The 24469-nt window shown below is 46.1% G+C and overlaps 1 protein-coding gene across 2 annotated transcripts in view; it reads left to right on the plus strand.

Moving 5' to 3' along the window:
* The window catches only part of VPS13D (vacuolar protein sorting 13 homolog D), a 2230750-nt gene that overhangs the window by 610385 nt on the left and 1595896 nt on the right, over nt 1–24469 (plus strand). The window lies entirely within an intron of this gene.

Raw genomic sequence — 24469 nt, forward strand, 5'->3', positions numbered from 1 at the left:
GTAATTAGTCTCTTTTTAAACAACGTAAAACATATAGTTTGAGGGATGAGAATCACATGGGATTTGTCAAATGTTCTCTCATTGGACATGCTAAAGGATAGAGAATGGAGATTATCCTTTGCCCTAACTCCTATGTCTTGGGGAAAAACGCTAAGCAGCAGAGTGTCTAACTGTTCGAAAACGAGGAAGCCCTTTTGCCTTGTTACTTGCAGAGGACAAAAGGTAAAAATTGTGTGCAGATTACATGACTCACCACCTTAAAAAATCTGAAATTGCCTCTGAGTCCCTTTCTGCCATGGAAATTACCTCCAAAGATGTCTCTGTCTTTTTCCACTCCTGTGCGTCACCATCGGTTACTTTAAAGATGGTACAATTTTCTTCACCTTTGTCCAGGAAAACTTAGTAAAAGAATGGGCTGCAAGGTCATTGTCAATGGTCTCCCCATAGATTGCATTGTTGTTGACATATATTGTTGATGCATTTATGAAGACCATATCACTGACGGCAACCACATTGTCTCATTCACACCAAAGTGGCTGCTAAAGATCACCTTGTTCCTGTGTGCACTCACGCTGACAGAACCCTCCTCCAGTCAGAAGGCCAAAGAGGATGAATGTGTGGATGAGGATGCAAGTGTTAACCAATTTTCTAACAATGAATTATTGTGTGGAGCCCACGACTTTGAGACCTGTATGTTAATTTTATTTCTACAGATGAGCAGGCAGATGAAAAGGTTTACAAGCAAACCTACAGCATTTACCAATTTCAGTAGCATGGTCTTTAATCTCAAAGCCATGGAGACTATTCACACTTTACCCAATAGAGTGGCAAATGCCCCTGTTGCAATACTTGACCACCGTTTCAATATCAGTATCCCAAGCTCACCTTATGGTGAAGGTCCCAGCTGATTTCTTAGAATCATGAAGTAAATTATTGAAGTCTTGTCTATTGGATCTCTGCAACTCACGTTGCAAGACCACTAAAGTTACCACTGGCCATTTCCACTGCCCCTCAGCCACAACTGGCTGCAGTGCTTCTTCAGAAAGTGATACCACCATTACCTGCTTTAGTACCGCAACCAACTCCAACTTCACTCCACTATGAAGAAAAGCAAGAAGCGAATGACACCACAAATAACAATGATGTCAGCTAGCATGGTACCTTATGCCTGTAGAAGACCATCCAAACTCACTACAAAATGAGTTGGTTATTTTCGTAGCACCAGATGACATAATAGTGGATTAGTACTGAAGGAGACCACACTGCACAAAATTATGACATTCCACATCCTCATTGAAAGAGCATCTCATTAATTTGAGCTTTAAATCCCTGCTATGAAATCAGCCTGTCTTACTTTAAAAAAAGAAAGTCCTAATGTGATCAAATGAATTCCTATTCTAGATCATGAGTAGTAGGTAGGGTTGTTGCTCATGAAAATCCAACAACCATCTTCTCCATCATCATGAGACATAAAAAGAAATCTAAGACCCTTGAAAACTTGCTAGGTTGTCTTTTGAACCAGATTAATAAAGCACATTTGGTAATAGCTAAAGTTACCCAATACAGGTCTTGGAACCCAGCCTTACCTGTCAGTACACCAACTGGTGAGAAAAGCAGAAAAAGGACATTGTGGGCAAACAGGTAGACAACTTTGCAACAGCTCAAGCACCGTATGAAGCACTTCGGTCTGTACCTTGATGGCTAGCTGACCGGAGAAAAGTATCACTCACAAGGACTGGTAGATGTGTCACAGATGCTTTCTTCACTCAGTTCATAAACGTATCTCTATAGAGCATGCCACAGTAATGAATGGAAAAGGAAACCAAACTTGTCTTCCTAGCCATATCCTTTAGTCACAGGACCTCCATTTGACTAGAAACTTGAAGGACCTGCTGGGATGCATTCATAGACTCAGAACTGTAATCTCCGCATCACATAATTAATTGGAACAAGACAACATGCATCTGTGAAAGACAACACTCATCCTTGCTTCTGTTGTGTGCAAGATTTAAATTGGAATCGTCACCTAAGAAGAGCTGCATGCCTTGTAGCATTAAGCAAGTGAAAGCTGGGAAGATGAACTTTGCATTCAACATCTATTCATCCGTGTGCTGAATTTGTGGCAAAGCAACTACAACCTTTTGAAAGGCATGGTTGTCCACTAGCAAAATCCCTAACTATTCCTGACTTACAGTGCCTCCCTGGAAGGATGGGAAGTTTGTTTTAAAGAACTGCATGCAAAATGCCACTAGTTTAAAGAAAAGCAGCTCTGTACACCAACATCTTGGAGCTCGGAGCTGTAATATTGGCTGTACAGGTATTTCTACCCCATGTAAAAGGGAAAACGTCAAAGTCTGAACAAACAACACTTCATATCGTTTCCAAGACAGGGAAGAACCAGGTCTATACTGCGTTCAAAGGTGGTGCAACAGCCTTTGCACAGTCAAGTTAAGCGTGCGGTGAGGTTAATGGATGAATATGTCCTAGGTCTGCAGAACATATTGGCAGATGATCTCAGCAGGAAGAAGGTAAAATTCCATGAGTAGGAGCTATATATTTGGCAGCAGAATTTAGTATTTCAGCGTTAGGATACTCTACAGTTGGACTTGTTTGCATTTTCCCTTACTTTAAAGTGCAAACTCTTCACCCGCAGTTGTATGGTACCAAAAGAGTCACACCAATTCCTTTTTGATTCCCTAGCATGGATTGTTTGTATTTAATTTTTCCTGAAATTCCCGATTCCTTTCATCATCAGTAAACTGAAAAGGAGCTTTTGACAGTCCTTCTGATTGCACCTACCGTGGTCTAACAGCACTGGTTCTTTGTTGAACAGCAGCATTGAAGTCAGCCCTGCTATTTCTGGCAGGGCAACACAGACCGCTTCTGCAACGCGATCAGTCATTAGCACAGCTATTAGCCTCGCTGCTTAAAACTTATAGTCGCTGAAAGACGCCTGCGTTATTCTCACAAAGAACTACAGACTTTCATAAGACTGATAATTATTTATCTCTCTTTCCAATGCCTTGGTCGAAACAGGGCCTCGCTAGATAAATAGCAACAAGCATTTCCTTATTTCACCAAAAGATTGATAACCTCTTCAACGGCTGTTGGAGAGCCTTCCATGATGGGATTGGTGGCCATGGACAGTCCTCTTTACAGATGTACCCTGGATGGACATTAGTAAACCTGCAACCTGGGAAACAACACACACTTCTACCAACTGCTACGATCTGTATTTACAGTCAAAACCATGACAGTGGAGCAAGCACTGATGTGAGCGTCTTTCTTGCAATTTAATGTTATCTTTATTTACTGATTTCTAGTCGTTTTTACCTGTGAACCTATAAAGGACCCAGTGCTGGAGGAGAAAAAGTAATTTACATGTTGCTACAGTTCCCCAGAGTTGGTGTCTTTGAAAGATTGACATTTGACACTACCTTCTTTACTTTTCATGAAGCTCTTCTTCATGTCTTCCTTTTACAGTGGCTTTGAAAATCTCAAGCTATGAATGCCCTTGATGGGAGGTGTGTTGAAAAAGCTTCTCCACCTAATTGACAAGAGAATATATCACATAATCAAGTGAATATGCTACTATACGCAGTGTGGTAAAGCAAACTACACAGCTAAGTAAGATTTTCTATCTGATGACATAGAATAATTCAAGCATTGGAATCTACACAAATCAGAGCAGGAGAACTGTACTTACAGGTATGTAACTTGTTTTGTGTATTTCTTCTTTGTTACTATATTAGTTATTTTGGGCAAATACTGTTTTGACCTGTGCTTTCAAGATACTTATTTTATGGTACTCCTAATCAACCATGTTGGCAGACAGCTGAGTAATCCCTCACTTCCAGCTGAGTACCAGAACATTGGTGTGGGTGTGATAATCTCTATAGGCAGTGTAACAACTAAATCCCGAAAAGAGAATTTACCACTGTCAAAAGCACTTGTAGCCCTTTAGGCAAAATGGTAAGAGAAACTGTTCAAATCTTAAATTTTAGCACAAAAAATCATGCGTTTAAAACTTGTACCATGCCTTCTCTTTGGCAAGGGAAATTTGCAGTGTGTGAAAATGGTTTCAATCCGGTTTGCACTATTAGGTTCCCTGCCTGTTCCGTATAGGAGGAAGGTAAGACAATTAAATAAATGGCTTTATATTGAATGTTCAGGCCTTTTGCAGTACCATGATGAAGAGAAAAAAGGAGAACTAAAATCCAAAGAACTAGAAATAACAGAAAGATAGCAGGCAAGGGAAATGAAATGAAAAGTATATGGGTTTAAAAACGAGCTAATTATATCAGATGCCCACTTTATCCCTAATTGGCACATAGATGTCCAGGTAACCAGCAGCCGTTGAAGGAAACATTTCTCACTGCAGAAAAAGCGTACAGAATATTGTTCATGCTGATAAAACCTATAGTATTGCAGTGACTTATATGGACAATGCATGTGCAGATAATCTGACATTCGTACTTTTGTGCCAGGCTAGATTTAGAGACGCAGTTTTAACTGGTGACCATTGTTGCACTCTATCATGCTAAAATGGCCGGTCATTTTATGCATGACTTTATATTTTCTCTCTGGGTTTAGGATTGGGAGAATGCAAGTTCTGGTGTTTTTTTGCTTTGAACATATTTTTTCTCCCACTTTTCAAGAAATAATTACATTGACTCCTCAAAGAATTGGCAGTATAAGCACAGCTGTGTAATATATATGCCGACAAATTCCTGGTTGTCAATAGGACTCAAGTAATGATATCATCACCTGATTCAGCTGTCAAAATGGTTTAAGGATAATAAAAGGGAACCGATGAAGCAATGTGGTTAGATTGACAGTTGTGGAACTGGTGGACCTGAGGTCAGATCTTGGGTTTCTCACTTGAAAAACGTTTGCCCTATTGCCGCCTCCTGAATAGCCATTGCACCTGGAAGAGTTAAACCATTGTATTGACTACTACATTAAAAAAAGCTCATACATTCACTTTAAATCATGAAAAACAAGCTTAGCTTCTGGTTTAGCTCCTTATCTGTTCTGGTATGCTCAGAGTTTACCCTCCGCTGTGCTGCATGACATCTAGCACAGAGCTAAAGGGTCTCAGAAGTGACATTGAAAACCAATATGAGGCACCAGAGGAACATGTGGCATAATTTGGTTTATTCTGAGCTTCAGCAGACGTCATTCAGCATCTCTGAGTTTTCCCCTCTTTCGAGGTATTTTCTGAGGAGGCCATTTTCCATCCAAAGTATTCAGACTTCAAGCTATGTGCCAACTGCTGCATGCAAATCTTGGTCACTAACCCTCACACGGTCTGCTGGTGCCTTGTATCCATGTCAATGGCTTCCTCTTGTTGCCTATGTGCTATATCAACTCAAACCATTCAGTGATCTTGAGCCAAAGCGGACTCTGGCATCTTTAAAAATGAGGTTGAGAACCTAAAGCAAATTCAGGTTTGTTTTAGTGAAGTCACTCCCATGAGCAGTACTGCAAAAGGCACCATAAATGAAAATGTTTCTTATCCCACACAGATAAGACTTTGAATGAGGTGTGGCACTTTTCCTCTGAACTAGTTCCCATTCTCCAGGATGTCTGTCAGATAAGATATGCTGGAATTATTCACTCTCATTAAGGCTGGGAATCTAAGGCATTCAGTTTTTAAAGAGCAATAGCTGTATACTAACTTAAAATTGTTTGTCTTGTCTTTTGTGCTATCAATCCACCTCATTATGTGTGCCACACTTGGATCAATAAGAAAAGGAAACTTGAGCACCACATCGTTTAGAGTTTTCCTTATCTCAGATTTTCTACCACAGGCAATGCGCTGGGAGAATCTTCAAAGCTCTTCTCTGTATCCAAATGTTTGGATAATTTATCGACAGTTTCTTGCTGTTTTGTTCCTTATCCCTGATTTCCGAGGTAAGGACTTTTTTGATTTTTCGTTTCTGGGTAGTTGAGGTCAGGGAGAAACAGGACCCAGTTCTGGCTCTTAAAAGCAAAGAAACTACTGCCAAGCAAATATTCACTGAGAACTTCCACACACATTACGTAATACCATCATCTTCCATAAAAAGCACAAAGTTGTGAAGAGTGAAATTGTACAAATTTCAAACTAAAGGGAAAATCAACTGTTGTTACCCCCTCAAAATACCTAATTGGATGAGTCTTGTTTGGAGCTCTCCTCCTTTACTTCCTCCAGCAGAAAAAGTGGATTTAGTAAACACCAAAATATAAGTAATAACCTCTACTTGTCCTGAAAAGGAACAGACTTCTGGTTTCTTTGAAATGGCAACATCAAAGATAAAATGATCCAAAGGAACGTTATCCTTGCTGATAGTGCTCACAATAGCTCATTTGTCATCTGGTTTCTAGTTGACTAAGCTGTATAAAATAGGAACAACCACTTTGTTAGCAACTACATTGCCAGTGACATTGTTGTCAGCGACCATACTGTTAACAGGTCATCACCTCAAACCTTTCTTATTGTATTTGGTAGATTGGCTATTCCAAGTGTGGCTCACCTCCAGACATAAATAAAGCCTTGGTGGTAGGAGACTTGTTTACCGCTATATTGGACTACCTGCAACTGCTGTTGCTCGGCCTCAAAAGATTCAGAATTCCGTAATGAGATTTATGTTAGAGTTGGAACTGAAGATCATGTCTCCAAGCTGAAGGGCTCTCGGTTAAGGAACAGATGCAAATTAAACTGGGTTGTTGGAGGTATATGTATAACTGTAATCTTCTGCAGGCTCATTAAATCACCACCTTTCTCCCATCAGCTCATTTAATGTTCAGCATATTCAGGATAAGCCACTATTGGTCATTACAAGAATAAAACTGAAATCTAAGGGAGGCAGAGTTTTTTTCTTCCAGTAGCTGGGTCAAAGTTATGGAATTTCCTTCTTCAGTAGAGCAGAGAGATTTCCACCTATTCATGTTTGAAAGCAGCTTTAAGAATATGAAAACACATCTCTTTTCAGACCGGCATAAGAAAAGCACCATGAGACCTATCTAAATGCAGTGTGAGCACTATATATACTTTAGTAATTTATTCATTCATTCACATGATATACCAAGGGTGATAGATAAAGCTTCAGAAATGTTTCACCTTCCATATCATCAGTGGAAACGTTGTGCTTCTGTTCAATTTTGAAGGCAAGTCCATTAAGTTAATTGCATCTATTGCGATGATTGACCACCTTTGGGAGTCACACCGGAGCCAGCTTTCAGCACAATCAACATTGCACATCTCATCAAAGTAATACAGAGCACTGGACATGGTGCCTGTTGGAGGCTGACTCAGTTTATGGTGTACACCTATAGTGTGTCACCCTATACTGAGTCCAGGCAACCCTTACTGATAGTGTTTTGATGCCTAGATAACCAAAGCTCTCTAGGGGTAGCTGTAGGAAGCAGCTCAGGCTTATCAAGGAGGAGTTATACATTGGAATACCTCCACTTGGAGATATATATACACACAACAAACACACTTAGCAACAAGCAGGAAAATTATAGAAATACATGTGACCTTATGTGGGGAGGGGGTGAGGGTCAAGCCATATACAAATAAAGTGGTGCCCAACCAAGGTAAGTGTGTTAGAATCCCAGGAGCTTGGGAGGGGGGGCAGGGGGGAGTAGGGGGGTTAAGTAATTACCAGAGGTAAATATCAGAAATCCCATATGCTCCAGGGTGCAGAGTAGTTAACGAGCCGGCTGTCCTGCAGGCTAACACAGGACCGTCACAGTTGAAATGTTCAGGATTCAGGACCCTTCACAGAGGACCAAGAGGAAACCAGTTGGCACAAAGAAGGTTGGATAGTACCCGCACCCATGGATACTCAGAAGATTGGAGTACCTACACCTGGGAGCCCATGTGCATAGGGGTGAAGTGATGTCAGAAACCCTCAGTGGAGTCTTGGGAGCCTCTATCGTCCAACTGCTGTCGCGACCCGTGGAGCAGTTGGTGGAACCCAAAGGTGGATTCTGGACATGGAGACCCTGAAAAAGAAGGGGACAGTGTCCAGACCACTTGGAGATGTCCAGACAGTGCAATTAGGCAATGCCCACCCTCATAGAGGTGAAGTCCCTGCAGGTCGGTGAAAGATGAAGTTCCGCTTCGGAGTCCATGGGATGAAGGAAGATACTTGGAGTTGTCTGCGAGCTGTTCACATTGGTCACCAGATTGCAGGAGGGTCAGTGGTCAGCAGGACCACCAACAAGCGTTGGCAAATGCAAGAAGAGGTTGCAGGAAGTTTTCAGGATTGTCAGGACCAGCAAGGTCCAGTAGACTCGACTCTTGGAGGGGAGTCAAGGCTAGCCCTCAGCGCAACCAGCAGGAATCGTTGGAGCCTCCATGAGTGACCCACTGGCAGCAAGCATAGGGAGTCGCAGGGAGGCCTCAGCAGCACAACAAAACAGGAGTCCCACGTTGCAGGAGCTGCAGAGTGGAAGCTGAACTTGGAGTTGCAGAGTGCTGGAGGATGGGGCATCTTGACGCCTGAAGATCTCCTGGAGGAAGAGTCAACAACCCTTGGCAAGTGCAACAGTCATGTTGCACAGGGGTTCCGTTCCAGAGGCTGCACCAAGGGCCCACCGTCTCAAATGTAGGTCAGAAGACAAGTTGGACCCCGAGAGGACCACAGAACCACCACCTGTGTTGCAGAGCCTTTAGGTGTCCGTGGGACAACTGGATCTGCTAGCGGGTTGTTGTTGTCTTAAGGTGCCTGTGGATACAGGGGAGCGGCTCCATCACTTCAAGGGAGATTCCTTCTCGCTTCTTGAATGCAAACATAGTCCTTGTGACCCTGAAGGATGCACAGCCATGGATGTTGCGAAAGTCTTGCAGGAGCTGACCAGGCCTGGTAGGTGACATCACAGCCCCCTCCTGATAGATGGTCACCTCACTAGGTGGGAAAAAAAACACCTTTTAGTGTTTCCAGCAGGACTCCGCTGCCTCGTTTACTTCATCTCCTGGCAAATGGAACCGCAACTGGACTCTTCAAGAAATGACAATCTGCAACTCCTGCAACAAATCCACTTTACAACATTGTTTCTCCGGCTCCTTCCAGCAGCTGCAACATTTCCCCGGCTGTGCATCCTCTGAGGTCAGCGAGAATTCAGCCTGCACCAAGAAGTAAGAAGGAATCTCCCTTGGAGTGAAGGAGTCACTCCCCTGCATCTGCAGGCATCAACTGCATCGCCGACCATCTGCATAGATCTGCTTTCCTCCAGAAAGGCGTGGATCCTGCATCACAAGTGGTGGTCCAGAATGGTTTCCTTGGTCCTCTCTGCCAGCTGTCCAACTTGGGAGACGGTAAGCCCTTGCCTTTCCTTGCAGGACAGCACCCCTGTGCACCGTGACTCTTGCAGCTACCAAGGCTTGTTTGCTCCTGCTCCAAGAGATCTCCAGGCTCTGTGTAGCCCCGGCCCCAGCACCTCTTCCTACAAAGCACAGTCTTCTCTCTGCTGCTCCTCCGACGTTGGACTCCTATTCAGGTGTGCTGCGTCTGCCCCACTGTGACTTGCTGTGCCTACTGCCAGTGGGTCGCCTGTGGGGGCTGCATCCACTTCTGTTCCGACTTCTGAAGGTTACTCTTCCAAGGGTTGAGTCTTGTTCAGCCTTGCAACTCTTCATTTTCTTCTCCTGCATTTGCCAAGGCTTATTGGTGGCTTTCCTGCACCACTAACCAACTGCAACCCAACTGCCGACGTGGGACACCATCTGCATCACTTCAGAGACCTATCATCTTTTCCTGAGCTGCGCAACTGGTCTTCTTCATCCCCCGTTGTCCTGGTCCGGCATCCACAGACGGGTGGGTACTGGGTCCTTCCACAACCAGACACTCCATCACTAACTGGACTTGGTCGCCTTCCTTTGTAGGCCCTCTTCTGCCAGAATCCACCTTTGGGTTCTTCCAGTCTGGTTTGGGTCTTGCACAATCCTTTTCCTAAGTTCTCCTGTTGGTTTTGGGGAAAACCAGGTACTTACCTCTGCTCTCCTGGTCACTGGGCGTTGTTCTGGTACTCACTTATTGGGGTTCCTAGTAACCCCAGCTCCCCTCTAATGATTCCACATCCTTTGATGGGGGGCTGTATCTCGCATTCCACAGAATTAGTAAATGGTTTGGCTCTCCCCTATGGCTTTCACTATTTTCTAGTGCAACAAGCACTTTTGCTAATGCTTGTTGCTTTTATGCTCCTTACTGATTGCTAATGTGTATATAATTAGTGTGTAACTCCAGTTAGGGGGACTGCCTAGTAGTATTCTAGTATTTGTTTCCCTAATAAAGTACTGTAGGAAAATGGCTCCCTGTTGCAGTTACCCCCCCCCCCCACATTTTGCTTGATATTGATGCTGACTTGACTGAGAAGTGTGCTGGGTCCCTGCTAACCAGGCCCCAGCACCAGTGTTCTTTCACAAAAAATGTACCATTGTTTCCACAATTGGCACACCCATGGCACACAGATAAGTCACTTGTAAAAGATACCAGTGGTACCAAGGGCCCGTGACCAGGGAAGGTCTCTAAGGGCTGCAGCATGTGTTATGCCACCCTTAGGGACCCCTCACCTAACACATGCATACTGCCATTGCAGATTCTGTGTGTTGGTGGGGAGAAAAAGGCAAAGTCAACATGGCATCCCCCTCAGGGTGCCATGCACACAAAATACTGCCTTTGGCATAGGTAACTCACCCCTCTAGCAGGCCTTACAGCCATAAGGCAGGGTGCACTGCATGAGAAATATGCCCCTACAGTGTCTAAGTCCATTCTTACACATTATAAGTACAGTGTGGCCATATTAAGTATATGGTCTGGGAGTTTGTCAAAAATGAAATTCACAGCTCCATAATGGCTACACTGAATACTGGGAAGTTTGGCATCAAACTTCTCAGAATAATAAACCCACACTGATGCCAGTGTTGGATTTATTAAAAAATGCACACAGAGGGCATCTTAGAAGATGCCCCCTGTATTTTACCCAATCCTTCAGTGCAGGACTGACTGGTCTGTGCCAGCCTGCTGCTGAGAGACGAGTTTCTGACCCCCTGGGGTGAGAGCCTTTGTGCTCTCTGAGGACAGAAACAAAAGCCCGCTCTGGGTGGAGGTGTTTCACCCCTCCCCCCTGCAAGAACGGTAACACCTAGCAGTGAGCCTCAAAGGCTCAGGCTTCGTGTTACAATGCCCCAGGGCACTCCAGCTAGTTGAGATGCCTGCCGCCTGGACACAGCCCCCACTTTTGGCGGCAAGTCCAGGGCAGATAATGAGAAAAACAAGGAGTCACCCACCAGTCAGGACAGCCCCTAAGGTGTCCTGAGCTGAGGTGACCCCTGCCTTTAGAAATCCTCCGTCTTGATTTTGGAGGATTCCCCCAATAGGAATAGGGATGTGCCCCCCTCCCCTCAGGGAGGAGGCACAAAGAGGGTGTAGCCACCCTCAAGGACAGTAGCCATTGGCTACTGTCCTCCCAGACCTAAACACACCCCTAAATTCAGTATTTGGGGGCTCCCCAGATCCCAGGAATTCAGATTCCTGCAACCTGAAGAAAGAAGGACTGCTGACCTACAAGCCTGCAGAGAAGGAGGAAGACGACAACTGCTTTGGCCCCAGCCCTACCGGCCTGTCTCCAACTTCGAAAACCTGCTCCAGCGCGCATCCGACAGGGACCAGCAACCTCTGAAGCCTCAGAGGACTGCCCTGGACTACAGGACCAAGAAACTCCCGTGAACTGCAGCCCTGTTCAAAACGAGCTACTTCTTTGCAACAAAGAAGCATCTTCCAAGGACTATACGTTTCCCGGCGGAAGCGTGAGACTCTACACTCTGCACCCAACGACCCTGGCTCGACCTGCAGAAAACAAGCACCTCAGGGAGGACTCCCCGGCGACTGCGAGCCCGTGAGTAACCAGAGATGACCCCCCCTGAGCCTCCACAGCGACGCCTGCAAAGAGAATCCAGAGGCTCCCCCTGACCGCGACTGCCTGTAACAAGGGACCCGACGCCTGGAACCAACACTGCACCCGCAGCCCCCAGGACCTGAAGGAACCGAACTTCGACGCAGGAGTGACCCCCAGGTGACCCTCTGCCTTTCCCAGTTGGTGGCTGTCACGAGAAGCGCCCCCCCGGTGCCTGCCTGCACCGCTAGAGTGACCCCCGGGTCCCTCCATTGAAACCTATACAAAACCCGACGCCTGCTTTGCCCACTGCACCCGGCCGGCACTATGCCGCTGAGGGTGTGTTTTGTGTGCCTACTTGTGTCCCCGAAAGTGCTCTACAAAACCCCCCTGGTCTGCGCCCGAGGACGCAGGTACTTACCTGCTGGCAGACTGGAACCGGAGCACCCCTGTTCTCCATAGGCGCCTATGTGTTTTGGGCACCTCTTTGACCTCTGCACCTGACTGGCCCTGAGCTGCTGGTGTGGTAACTTTGGAGATGCCTTGAACCCCCAACGGTGGGGTGCCTGTGCCCCAGGACTGAGACTTGTAAGTGTTTTACTTACCTCCTAATCTAACCTTTACTTACCTCCCCCAGGAACTGTTGAATTTTGTACTGTGTCCACTTTGAAAATAGCTTATTGCCATTTTTACAAAGACTGCATGTGATATTGCTTTTATTCAAAGTTCCTAAAGTATCTAAGTGAAGTACCTTACATTTAAAGTATTAACTGTAAATCTTGAACCTGTGGTTCTTAAAATAAACTAAGAAAATATATTTTTCAATATAAAAACCTATTGGCCTGGAGTAAGTCTTTGAGTGTGTGTTCCTCATTTATTGCCTGTGTGGGTACAACAAATGCTTAGCACTACTCTCTGATAAGCCTACTGCCCGACCACACTACCACAAAATAGAGGATAAGAATTATCTACTTTTGCCACTGTCTTACCTCTGAGGGGAACCCTTGGACTCTGTGCACGCTATTTCTTACTTTGAAATAGTATATACAGAGCCAGCTTCCTACAAACTATTACATTGATATTATTAAGGATGTTATCAAAGGTATCATGAGTGCCGTAATTTGTGTGGTAATTTAATTTTAGTCACCTTAGGGCACAAGTTATAGTAACTTGAGATAGGTCTAACTATAACTGGTGAATATCTGTGGTTTGGTGCAGTTTGAATGTGAGCTTAACTGTAATGTCTCTTGCAGGAAGCTGGCTCTGTATATACTGTGTCAAAATGAGATAGTGTGCAGAGAGTCCAGGGGCTCCCCAGAGGCTTAACAGAGGTAAAGTAGACAATACTAATGCTCTCTTTTTGTGGTAGTGTGGTGGAGCAGTTAGGCTTTTGAGAGGGTAGTGCAAAGCATTTGTTGTAAAAACACACAGACAATAGAAGAAGCACACACTTAATGACTTAACTCCAGGCCTATCGTTTTCATATAGCAAAAATGTATTTTCTTAATTTATTTCTAGAAACACAAGATTCAAGTTGTAGGTAAGTACTTCAATAGGTTCGTGTTTCACACATATGTCAATAGTACTTTGTTTGAAATAGAAAAGTTATACAGTTTTTGAAATATTGGCAATATCAATTTTAAAAGTTGACCGTGCATTTTCAGAAACAGTTCCTGAGGGGGAAGAAAAGTTAGTACGATTTACAGGTAAGTACTTGACTTACAGTTCCAGGCTCCGGAGTTTAGGAAGTCCACATGTTGGGGTTACACTTAACCCCAAACACCCACCACCAGCAACACGGGGGCCGGCCGCGTTCAGAGGCAAAATTAACATGGGCTCCTGTGGAGACTGGAAGCACTCAGAATCAGGCCTTTACCTGTGACTTCGGAGGACAGACCTGGGGGAGGGGGGTGGCACACGTTGGCACCAAACATACACCCTCAGCGGCACTGGGGCAGCCGGGTGCAGGGTGCAAATAAGGTGTCGGGTTTCCAATGATTCTCTATGAGGGAATCCCGGGGGTCACTCAGATGTTGCAGGCGAGGTCCAGGGGGTCGCCTTGGGCAAACCATAGGCTGGACAGGTACTAAGACACGGTAGGGGCATATTGGTCATGCAGCTATGCCCTCCACCTGTGGGATAGTGCACCCTGTCTTGGAGGGTGGTGGGTAACCATGCCAACAGTGGCACTTTCCTACATCTCTGTAACCTTTATGTTTTAAGTGAATTTCTATCTTTTTTTAATTATATTTCCGAACTATAAAGTCCCTCTAGGAAGCTGGCTCTGTATATACTATATCAAAATGAGATCTAGTGTGCAAAGAGGCCAGGGGTTTCCCAGAGGTTTAAAAGAGGCTAAAGAAGATGATACTAATGTTCTCTTTTGTGGTAGTGTGGTTGAGCAGTTAGGCTTATCAGAGGGTAGTGCAAAGTATTTGTTGCACGCACACACACAGGCATTAAATGGAGCACACACTCAATGACTAACTCCAGGCCAATTTGTTTTTTATATAGCAAAAATATATATTGTGGCTTTATTACTAGAACCACAAATTCAGTTTGTAGGTAAGTACATTTAGGAAAGTACCCTCTTTCTTGGCATGGTTACCCCCATTTTCTGCCTATTGTCTGTGTGTTTGACCGTGTTCACTGGTATCCTGCTAACCAGGACCCCAGTGATTATGCTCGCTCCCTTCAAACTTGGTAACTTGGTTACATACACCCCACATTTGGCATACTGGTGCCCCCATGTAAGTCCCTAATATATGGTTCCCAGGGCATTGGTGTAACAGGGGATGCTCAGGGGCCTCAGCATCTATTGTGCCACCCATGGGGAGCCCATGCAAAGGGTTCTGCAGTCCTGCCTTTGCAGCCTGCGAGAAAGGGTGCATGCACCCTTTTTCATTACATGTCACTGTACCAGGTCAGTATGTGTCACCCCTATGGCAGGCCCGCCTAGCCCAGAGGGCAGGATGCAAGTATCTGTTTGTGGGCACCCCTGCACTAGAAGAAGTGCCCCCATGAACTCCAGTTCCATTTTCCTGGACTTCGTGAATTTGTGGACTCCATTTTATGTGTGTACTGGACATAGGTCACTACCTATGTCCAGCTACGTAATGCTAACTCCAAACCTAGGCATGTTTGTCATCAAACATGTCAGAATCATACCCCAATACTGTTGCCAGTATTGGAAGTTTAGTTAACCCTATCTTGTTTTACATGGGAAACAGGAGCTAGCTTAGCCTTCTGGCTCGCAGGCCTGTGCCATGTCACCTAGTGACTTTTATCCTACTTAGTTTGCTCTTTTTTAACACAGTTATTTAATTATATTTTCTAAAATGGCTGCATTGTTTTTAGTTAGGACAATGTTTTAGTTTTGTGCTATCAGTGCCACTCTGCTAATGTGTCACTATCAGCGCCAGTAGAGGGATAAGATGTAGATATTCTCTTTAGGTGCTTTCCCACTTTGGGCTTTCAAGGAATTGTTTATGTAATTGCTGCCCCAAGCATGTCTTGTTATCAATATCTGGGAACAGACCTACGGCAGAGGTCCAAGCAGATATGTATAAATGCACCTCACATAGACAGTCTGAGGGATTCCTACCAGATGCCATTGACGCTATCCATTCTGCACGTCACCTTGATGCTGACCCAGTCTTCATATCCCTGTGGAGTCTAAGCTAGAAACCTCATTCCAAGGTAACGAGAGTTGAGGGGGCTCTTCTCTTGGACATGGCATTGGCATATTAGATTTAACACACCAGGGGACAGATGTACAAAGCAGTTTGCAAGTGGTAAACAGCAAATTTCGCTGTTTGCGACGTGCAAAATGCACTTTGCAATGGACAGGCCTCATTTTGCGATTCGGTAACCTGGTTACCGAATCTCAAAACGGGTTTGCGAGTCGCAATTAGGAAGGGGTGTTACCTTCCTAATTGCGAGTCACAGTGCAATGCAGGATTGCTTTGTGACCGCGAGCGCGGTCTCAAACCAATTCCCAGTTTGCACCCTTTTGTAATGGGTGGTAACCCATTTGCAAAAGGGAAGGGGTCCCCTTGGAACTGCCAACAGTGGGTACAGACTAACATGTTAGCCGCAGTTAAGGAACATCTTAGCACTCTTTTTGAAAATATAGACTTGCAGGACTTCTTGTTAGGCCCTAGAAAACCACGCTCTAAAAGATTCATCTATGCCATATATAATGAGATCTGGAAGCTTTCTCATATAGAAGCTGCTGCGTGTTTAAGGCAGATTGACAAAGAAAACTTAGACAAGGCTTTAGCTGTTGTCGACAATGGCATGAACACTCTGTCCAACAGGATTTATTCCATACCAAACATAGGGGGTCATTACAGCATTGGCCGTAAAAGCTGCTTACCGCCGTGCAGAAGACCGCCAACACACCGCCGCGGCAGCGGAATTCTGCCACGGTCATTATGACCCACAGCTCAGAATCCGCCAAAATCCAGACACCCACACAAGTCCGCCACAGCAAAGGTCAGTGATAAACTGGCGATAACAAAACCTCCAACGTCACGCCAACAGGAATACGCCCACACTATCACGACCCACGAATCCACGCGGCGGTCTTTCAACCGCGGTATTCCATTGGCGGTACACACCGCTGCACTCAAAATATACACACATTTACAAAACACAACCACATTGGACAATTTAAAATACACACACCTGATAAACATACACACACCACTCCCACACATCCAATACGATATAACACACACACCCACATCACCCACAAACCCTTACGACCACAATGGCGACTGAGGGCCAGAGAGAGACACCACCATCTACAAACTAGCATCCACAGGCACTCAACACCATCACTCACACAACATCCACGCACCTCACACAACACACCTCTAAATATCACCCCACACATCACAACACACATCACCCACATCACCCTATGGCACCGCAAATACACCCCAGGTTCTCTGAGGAGGAGCTCAGGGTCATGGTGGAGGAAATCATCTGAGTAGAGCCACAGCTATTCGGATCACAGGTGCAGCACACCACCATAACTAGGAAGATGGAGCCATGATGGAGAATCGTGGACAGGGTTAACGCAGTGGGACAGCACCCAAGAACTGGGGATGACATCAGGAAGAGGTGGACCAACCTACGGGGGAAGGTGCGTTCCGTGGTCTCAAGACACCACATTGCGGTTCAGAGGACTGGTGGCAGACCCCCACCTCCTCCCCCACAACTAACAACATGGGAGGAGCAGGTCTTGGCTATACTTCATCCTGAGGGCCTCACAGGAGTAGCTGGAGGAATGGACTCTGGTAAGTCACTCTTCACCACTTCTCCCCCCCCCCCCCCATACTGCATGCCATCACACACCCCACCCTCACCCTCACCCCCATCACTCCAACTCCTCACAGATGTCCCAATATCACAAACCACACATCCCAAACCCAAGCCCTGCATGTAACACCAAAGCATGGACACCCATCACCAAAGCATGTCCACTGCACATACCCATACACCCCCTAAACCATTATCACACAAGGTTCTACACAGGAATGCAAGCACTGGGGTACACAGTCACCCACCCATTGCACACCATGTCACACACAGATGCAATAATCATGCCTTTACACCCCTGCAGGACCCCTACCCAACGTCACCAGACAGGAGGGTCCAGACATGTCCACTCCCCCCACAGATGAGGCCCACAGTGATGACAGCAGCTCTGTCCAACTGGATCAAGATGACCAGCCTGGCCCTTCTGGGATCTCGGGATAGTCTGTTCCCCTCACACTGGCACAGGCCACTACAGAGCTTCCCCCCTCTGGAAACACCAGCGCAGCACCCACCCAGCGGGCCCATACCTCTGTCCCCAGGACACGTCAGTCAGCAGTGTGTCCACCACTACAGGGAACCCAGGCTAACCCACCACCCCAACAACACCACGGTCCTGGGGGCAGTGGTAGTGGGCACACGGTTCAGGGGACAGAGGCCCAGGAACACAGGGGAACTGGGAGGGCTGCTGTGCGACAGGGGTAGGACAGGCCAAGGGATCCCACTCTCCATGAGGCCCTCTCCAACATCATGGGAGCCTACCACCATTCCCAGGAGACGATGGCAACGGTACTGGCCAAGTTTCAGGAGACCCAGCGGCTGCAAGAGGAACAGTATTTGGGGTTCAGGGAGGAACTCAAATCCATCAATTCCACCCTGGGCACCATTGTAGAAGTGTTGAAGGAACTCGTGAACACCAGGCAGGACACTGTGGCACAACAAGGGGCCCCTGACACTAGCCGGGACGATGAACTGCCCACCACCTCCGCCGGCGCAAGTGGACAGGTGGCACTGCCACAGGACCTTCACACCAGCACCCCACCCCCTGCAGATGGAGAACCACCCCGCAAACTGTCCCTGAGATCAAGGACAAAGACAGAGAACAATGCCAAGAAATGAGACCGCCCTGATTGTCATCCTTCTGTCCCACTTTGTCACCCTGTCCATACTTAAACTGCCCCAGCTCCACTTCCTATGCCCCTTTGGATAATGCACTTGTGAGACTAATAGACTGGACTCTGCCATGGACATTCCTCTACCATCAGCCCTGACCATTTTACAACCCCCTCCACTATTGAGCACTTAAATAAACACCCTTAAATCAAAAAACAATCTGAGTCAGTCTGTGCTTTCGAAAATGTGTATTTGCAATTACAGTGGCAAAATGCTATATCAAATGTAATGTCAACATACCTATGTCACACAGCACTAGTCCATGCGTAAACAAAGCAGATGTCACACAGTGGGACCCACATCTGTGAAATTGTAAGGAAAAGTGACAACTCAGTGACCATACACTGGGTGAAAATGACAGACAAATGAGAGGTAGAAGAATGAAATCAAATGTAGCAGGCTGTCGTCTTACCTGTGTCTCACTGGAAGTATTGCAGGATCACCGTATTCCTGTTGTCTATGTCCTCTTCTTCAGCTTCCTAGTCTTCACTGTCCACAGGCTTCACAGCTGCCACAACACCTCCATCTGGAACATCCTCCTGCAGAAAAGGCACCTGTCGTCTCAAAGCCAAGTTGTGAAGCATACAGCAGGCCATGATGATCTGGCATACCTTCTTTGGTGAGTAGAATAGGGAACCACCTGTCACATGGAGGCACCGGAACCTTGCCTTCAGGAGGCGAAGGTCCTCTCTATAACCCTCCTAGTTTGGCCATGGGCCTCATTGTAGCATTCCTCTGCCCTTGTCCTGGTATTCCTCACAGGGGTCAGTAGCCATGACAGGTTGGGGTAGCCAGAGTCACCTGCAAATGTCGAGGGACAACTGTTAGACACACACTAACCCTTAGGGACAACCCCAGAACCAGACAACTATCCACACTGTATAGGGTCTATGTCCTCACCTAATAGCCACACACAGTGCCTTTGGAGTTGCCGCATCACATAAGGGATGCTGCTATTCTTCAGAATGTAAGCGTCATGCACTGAGCCAGGAAACTTGGCGTTCACATGGGAGATGTACTGGTCTGCCAAACACACCATCTGCACATTCATTTAATGGTAACTCTTCCAGGTTCTGTAAACCTGTTCACTCCTGTTTCCGCCGTGTTTTTGTTTGTGGTGAATCCGCCCCGGAAAAGTTGGCGGATTGGTGGCTTGTAATAATGTGGGCGGTACATGGCCCTCCGCCTGTCTGTTGGTGGTTACCGCCGCGGTGTTTGTACCGCCGTGGCGGTCGGAGTGTTAAAGTGGCTGTCTATGTTGGCAGTTTTCGCCACAGTTGTAATTCAATTTTGTTTCCCGCCGGCCTGTTGGCGGTTTTACCGCCGCTTTAACACCGACCGCCAGGGTTGTAATGACCACCATAGTGTCATCTACGATATATTATATTCAGACAGATATGACCCTTTTATATCATGGGCAAAGTCAGCTGTGCTCCATCATGCAGTTAGGTTGGACATTACAGACTTTGAAAAACGGCCCCGTTCCATTGAAGTGCATTAATGGTAGTGACTTGTTTGCTGCTTTTAATTTATCCAAGGAACAACAGACAATGGCTTGAAGGAAAGCGAGTTTCACCATACTTCAGATAGAAAAGTTAGAGAAGTTGCCTTTCACAGTTGCAGAGATTCCATCGACAGTATGGCTCCTACATGGCATTATAAATCTGCCCATTTCCACTTTTTGTTTTTTGAATTGCCTGAAACATCTTGCCGTGGGCAGATTCGAGCGGTGAGGTGATAGCTATGTTAAAGAAGAGTGGAAGTTGCCCTTTGAATATAAATGTCTGAACGGTGAAATAGAGGTCTTTTTCAGCAGAAGCGAATGTGAGACTACTCTTAGTCATTCAGTGATCTGCAAACAGGTGTCCCTTCATGGCCTTTGGAATGCGGAGGTCGCAAACTTGGACTGTTTTCTGAAGGGTACTCCTGTCCCTTTGATTCAACTAGCATTTCATGTTCTTTCAAATGGAAGTTATGTGGTGCTGAGCGACCAAAGCTGTTGCGGTATGCGACCAGGAATTGCCTAAGCAATTTCAGTCTCTAAGGTCGTTGCATGTTGCGGACATGTTTTATTCCCCCCCCCCCCCCCCCCCCCCCCCCAACACGAGAAATAAGATTATCAGAAATGTGGCCTCACATTGATACTGCTAGTGTAAATTATGACAAGCTGAGCAGACTAAAGGCGCTACTGTTCCAAAAACAAGTTGCGTTGACATAGGTTAGAGAGACGTATGCTCTCATCCCTATTAATTACCAACTTCCCCAAACACTTTGGAGAGCTGGTATCCAGAGTTCCCAACACTTTAAACACTACGGGGATTGTCCATTTCTTTAAGGCTATTGGGTCTGGATTCGTGTCCATCTTCCAGACTGTCTTCGGAGTCATTACTTCGGCCATCCATTCACTCTTTTCAACTGTTTGCCCACTTTCCTATAACTTTGCCGTTGATAGACGGAATACTGCTGCTATTGGTTCTGATTCGCAGTGGTTCAGTTCTTTAATGCTCCGTTGCTGGAAGAGTTGGAGCATGACTAATTATTATCATTCTGACCAATCTGTGGTGCGTGTAGCCAGTCTTTCGCTGCGTATAGTGCCTCTTCGAACATTTGCCTACAGTGTGTCTTACTGTTCCACCAGTGCCTCTTGTGGACCAAGAACTGCTGATGTCCCCGATGAGGGTTCATTCACGGTTGTGCCCCTTGAAACTAAGGCTGATTTGCGAGGCCACTTATGAGCCACCCTTTGTGACAGATCTGGCTCTTTTTGGCGCTGTGGAAAGTGCCACTCCTGCAGGTGGACTTGCACAAGAGAGTACTATGCATAATTGCTTCGTGGATCCATCTGCCTACCTTGTCATCCATCTAACATCTGACGATGTGTCCTATTACCAGAGGTCCTTTCCACTTAATGGCTTTGAAGATGCCCTTCAAGATCAAGACTACTGTTAAAAGATTTGATGATTGGCTTATCTTACCAACCCCAAAGTTTGCATTCATTGCCCTTACCTCAGAGGGCGGCAAGTCTTCAGTCTGCACAAGAAGGAATTAGGAATCTCCCTTGGAGTGGATGAGTCACTTCCCTGCATCCGCAGGCACCAACTTTAATGACAACCGGCTGCGTGGATCTCCTCTCATCCTGAGCTGTGTGCATCCTGCATCACGGGTGGTGGCCCAGAGTAGTGCTGTTGGTCCTCTCTGCCAGCTGTCCATCTTTGGTGGAGTTAAGCCCTTGCCTTTCTACGCAGGACAGTACCCCTGCGCACTGTCTCTTGCAGCTACCAAGGCTTGTTGGCATCTCCTCCAAGGGATCTTCAGGCTCCATGTAGCCCCAGCCCTCAGCACTCCTTCCTGCAACTCACAGCCATCTGCATGCTTCTGCGGCAATGGACCCTTCTCCGGTAGTGCTGCGTGGGCTCCTCTGCGACTCCTAGTTCCTCGCACAGTGGGTCTCCTGTGGAGACTGTATTTGGACTCTGTGCCTTGCTGAGGGTCCCCCTAGGAGTCCCCCTGTGGGTTGAGTTCTCCTGGACCTTGCTGGTCCCCTGCAGCTCCACTTTTGCTTCACTGCGACTTCTTCTTTTGCCAAGGCTTGTTGGAGGCTTTTCCACGCCACTGACTGACTGCAACCATCCATCCGAGTGGGGCGTCGGCTGCATCTTCCCGGATCTCCTCACCTGCTTCTGGGTTGCATTCCTGACCGTCTTCGTCCTACCGTCGACCAACTTCTGCAACCACAGATGGCTGGATAGTACTTCCTGCTCCCCCTGGACTCTTCTGTGACTTCTGGACTTGGTCCGCTTCTTCCGCAGGTCTTCCTTTTCAGGAATCCACTTCTGGTTTCTTGCAGTCTTGTCTGTGTATTACATGTTCTTCTTTTCCTTCCTTTGGGTGGTTTGGGGACAATCCAGTAACTTACTCCTTTCTTCCTGGTCGCTGGGGGGCACTGGGGTACTTAACTTTGGGATTTCCTACTACCCAGAGCTCCCCTCTATACATTCCACTTACCTAGGTGTGGGGGTCCTGCATTTGCCTTCCATTTTTTTAGTATACAATTTGGGCTCCCCCTAAGGTCACTATTGTTTGTTTGCATTTGCACTCTTTTCTATTGCGTTCCATGCCTATTTCTGAGTACTAGTGTACATTACTTATCTAGTGTGTTACTTACCTCCTATTGAAGGGTTGCCTTTCTAGTACTTTTTGGTAATTCTGTCACCAAAATAAAGTACCTTTATTTTTGTAATACTGAGTGTTTTCTTTCATGTGTGTAAGTTTCGTGAGACCACAGTGGTATTGCATGAGCTTTGCATGTCTCCTAGATAAGAGTTGGCAGCTCATCCACAGCTACCTCTAGAGAGTCTGGCTTCTAGACACTGCCTACACTTCACTAATAGGGGATACCTGGACCTGGTATAAAGTGTAAGTGTCTTAGGTACCCACCACACACCAGGCCAGGTTCCTACAGTACATTTATTTATTTATAAGTAAGTATCACACTTGTGTGTGTTCCTCATTTATTGCCAGTGTGTGTACAACAAATGCTTAACACTACCCTCTGATAAACCTACTGCTCGACTACACTACCACAAAATAGAGCATTAGAATTATCTCTTTTTGCCACTATCTTACCTCTAAGGGGAACCCTTGGACTCTGTGCACACTATTTCTTACTTTGAAATTGCACATACAGAGCCAACTTCCTACATAACCCTTTCCTGGAATACTTAAAAAAAAAACTCGCCAGGTGCTCACTCTCTTGATCTAACCTCCCCAGGAAGAAAATTCCATCAACATTAAAAGTAGTTTCAAGGTGACTGTGGGGTAGTCCAGTCACTGCAAAAGCAACCTTCTCAACCAGTCTAGGCACGCTTAAACCTATACTGCTCGTTTTGGGGGCAGGGTTGAATCTATGTGACATGCACACCAACAATAGTAGGATATCTATTCCCCACCCTCCTCTCTGGCTTTGCTGTTTCAAAACCTCTCTGACTCCCTCTCCCCTACGGCTTCATTTTCTGCTAGGGGAGAAGGGTTTCCCATTTTTTCACCAGTTGAGAGACGATCATGATGAATTGCTGGGTCATCCAGATAATCCGTAAAACTCCGTCCTAACCATCTGGACTGATCTTCTACCAAGATGTGATCTCCAGCACATGCTGATATTTTGAAGACCGAAATCCTTGCCCTGTTGAGCAAAAGGGCCACAGAGATGGTGCTTCTGGAAGATGGGGTTCAGGTCCCGCTCCATTTAGTACATGCTCCCTAAGAACAACTAAGGTTTAAGACCCATCCTGTAGCTCTATCTTCTGAACTTGCTGTTTCAGCAGGAAAAGTTGAAGATGCTGTCTCTGAGCTACGTCTCCTGCCGATGTACATTGGAAATTGATTGCTGTCATTGGATCTCCACACTGCCTATTTCATCTGACACTCCTGCCCACCCACTGACATTTTCTTAGGTTTATAGTGGGCCCTCAGCACTATCAGTTAACTTACCTATTTGTTAGACTGACAATTGTTCTGTGCTTTATTTTTTTACAAAGTGCAGGTGGTTGTGTTTCTTGTGACATTCAGGAGTCCATATATTTCCATACTTGGACAACTAGCTAGTGAACATTGAGTCACCTGCGCTGGTCAAGCAACACCTTCAATGGACGACCATTCTCCTGCAAGACTTAGGCTTTATGGTGAGTGTCTGTTAGGCTTTACCATCAGTGTTCAGAGGGTCCATTGCTAATGTAAACTGAAGAGGAGACTTCTGGTATCCCTTCAGGTACCCTTTCAGACTAGCCAAACATTTGAGGTGGTCCTTCCACTCATGATTAAAACAGTAGGCTTCTTATATAGAAGCCAGATCCATTCCCTCATTTATTTTCCAAATCCCATTGCCCTTAAAACTATATATCCTAGTTCAGCGTGTCTGAGGCCTTCTGCATGTCTGTGGTGGGCGCAGCCAAATGAGGTGATATCTCCAAGGTGTTTCCTAATACAAGAAATAGCCTCCTAATAATCAGAAATTTGATCCTGCCAGGTAAAAAGCTTGAGTAGTTTGGGTAGACTAAGATGGTCATCACTGTGGACAGTCTACTCA

The sequence above is a fragment of the Pleurodeles waltl genome, chromosome 6 (genome assembly GCF_031143425.1).
Source record: "Pleurodeles waltl isolate 20211129_DDA chromosome 6, aPleWal1.hap1.20221129, whole genome shotgun sequence".
Lineage (NCBI taxonomy): Eukaryota > Metazoa > Chordata > Amphibia > Caudata > Salamandridae > Pleurodeles > Pleurodeles waltl.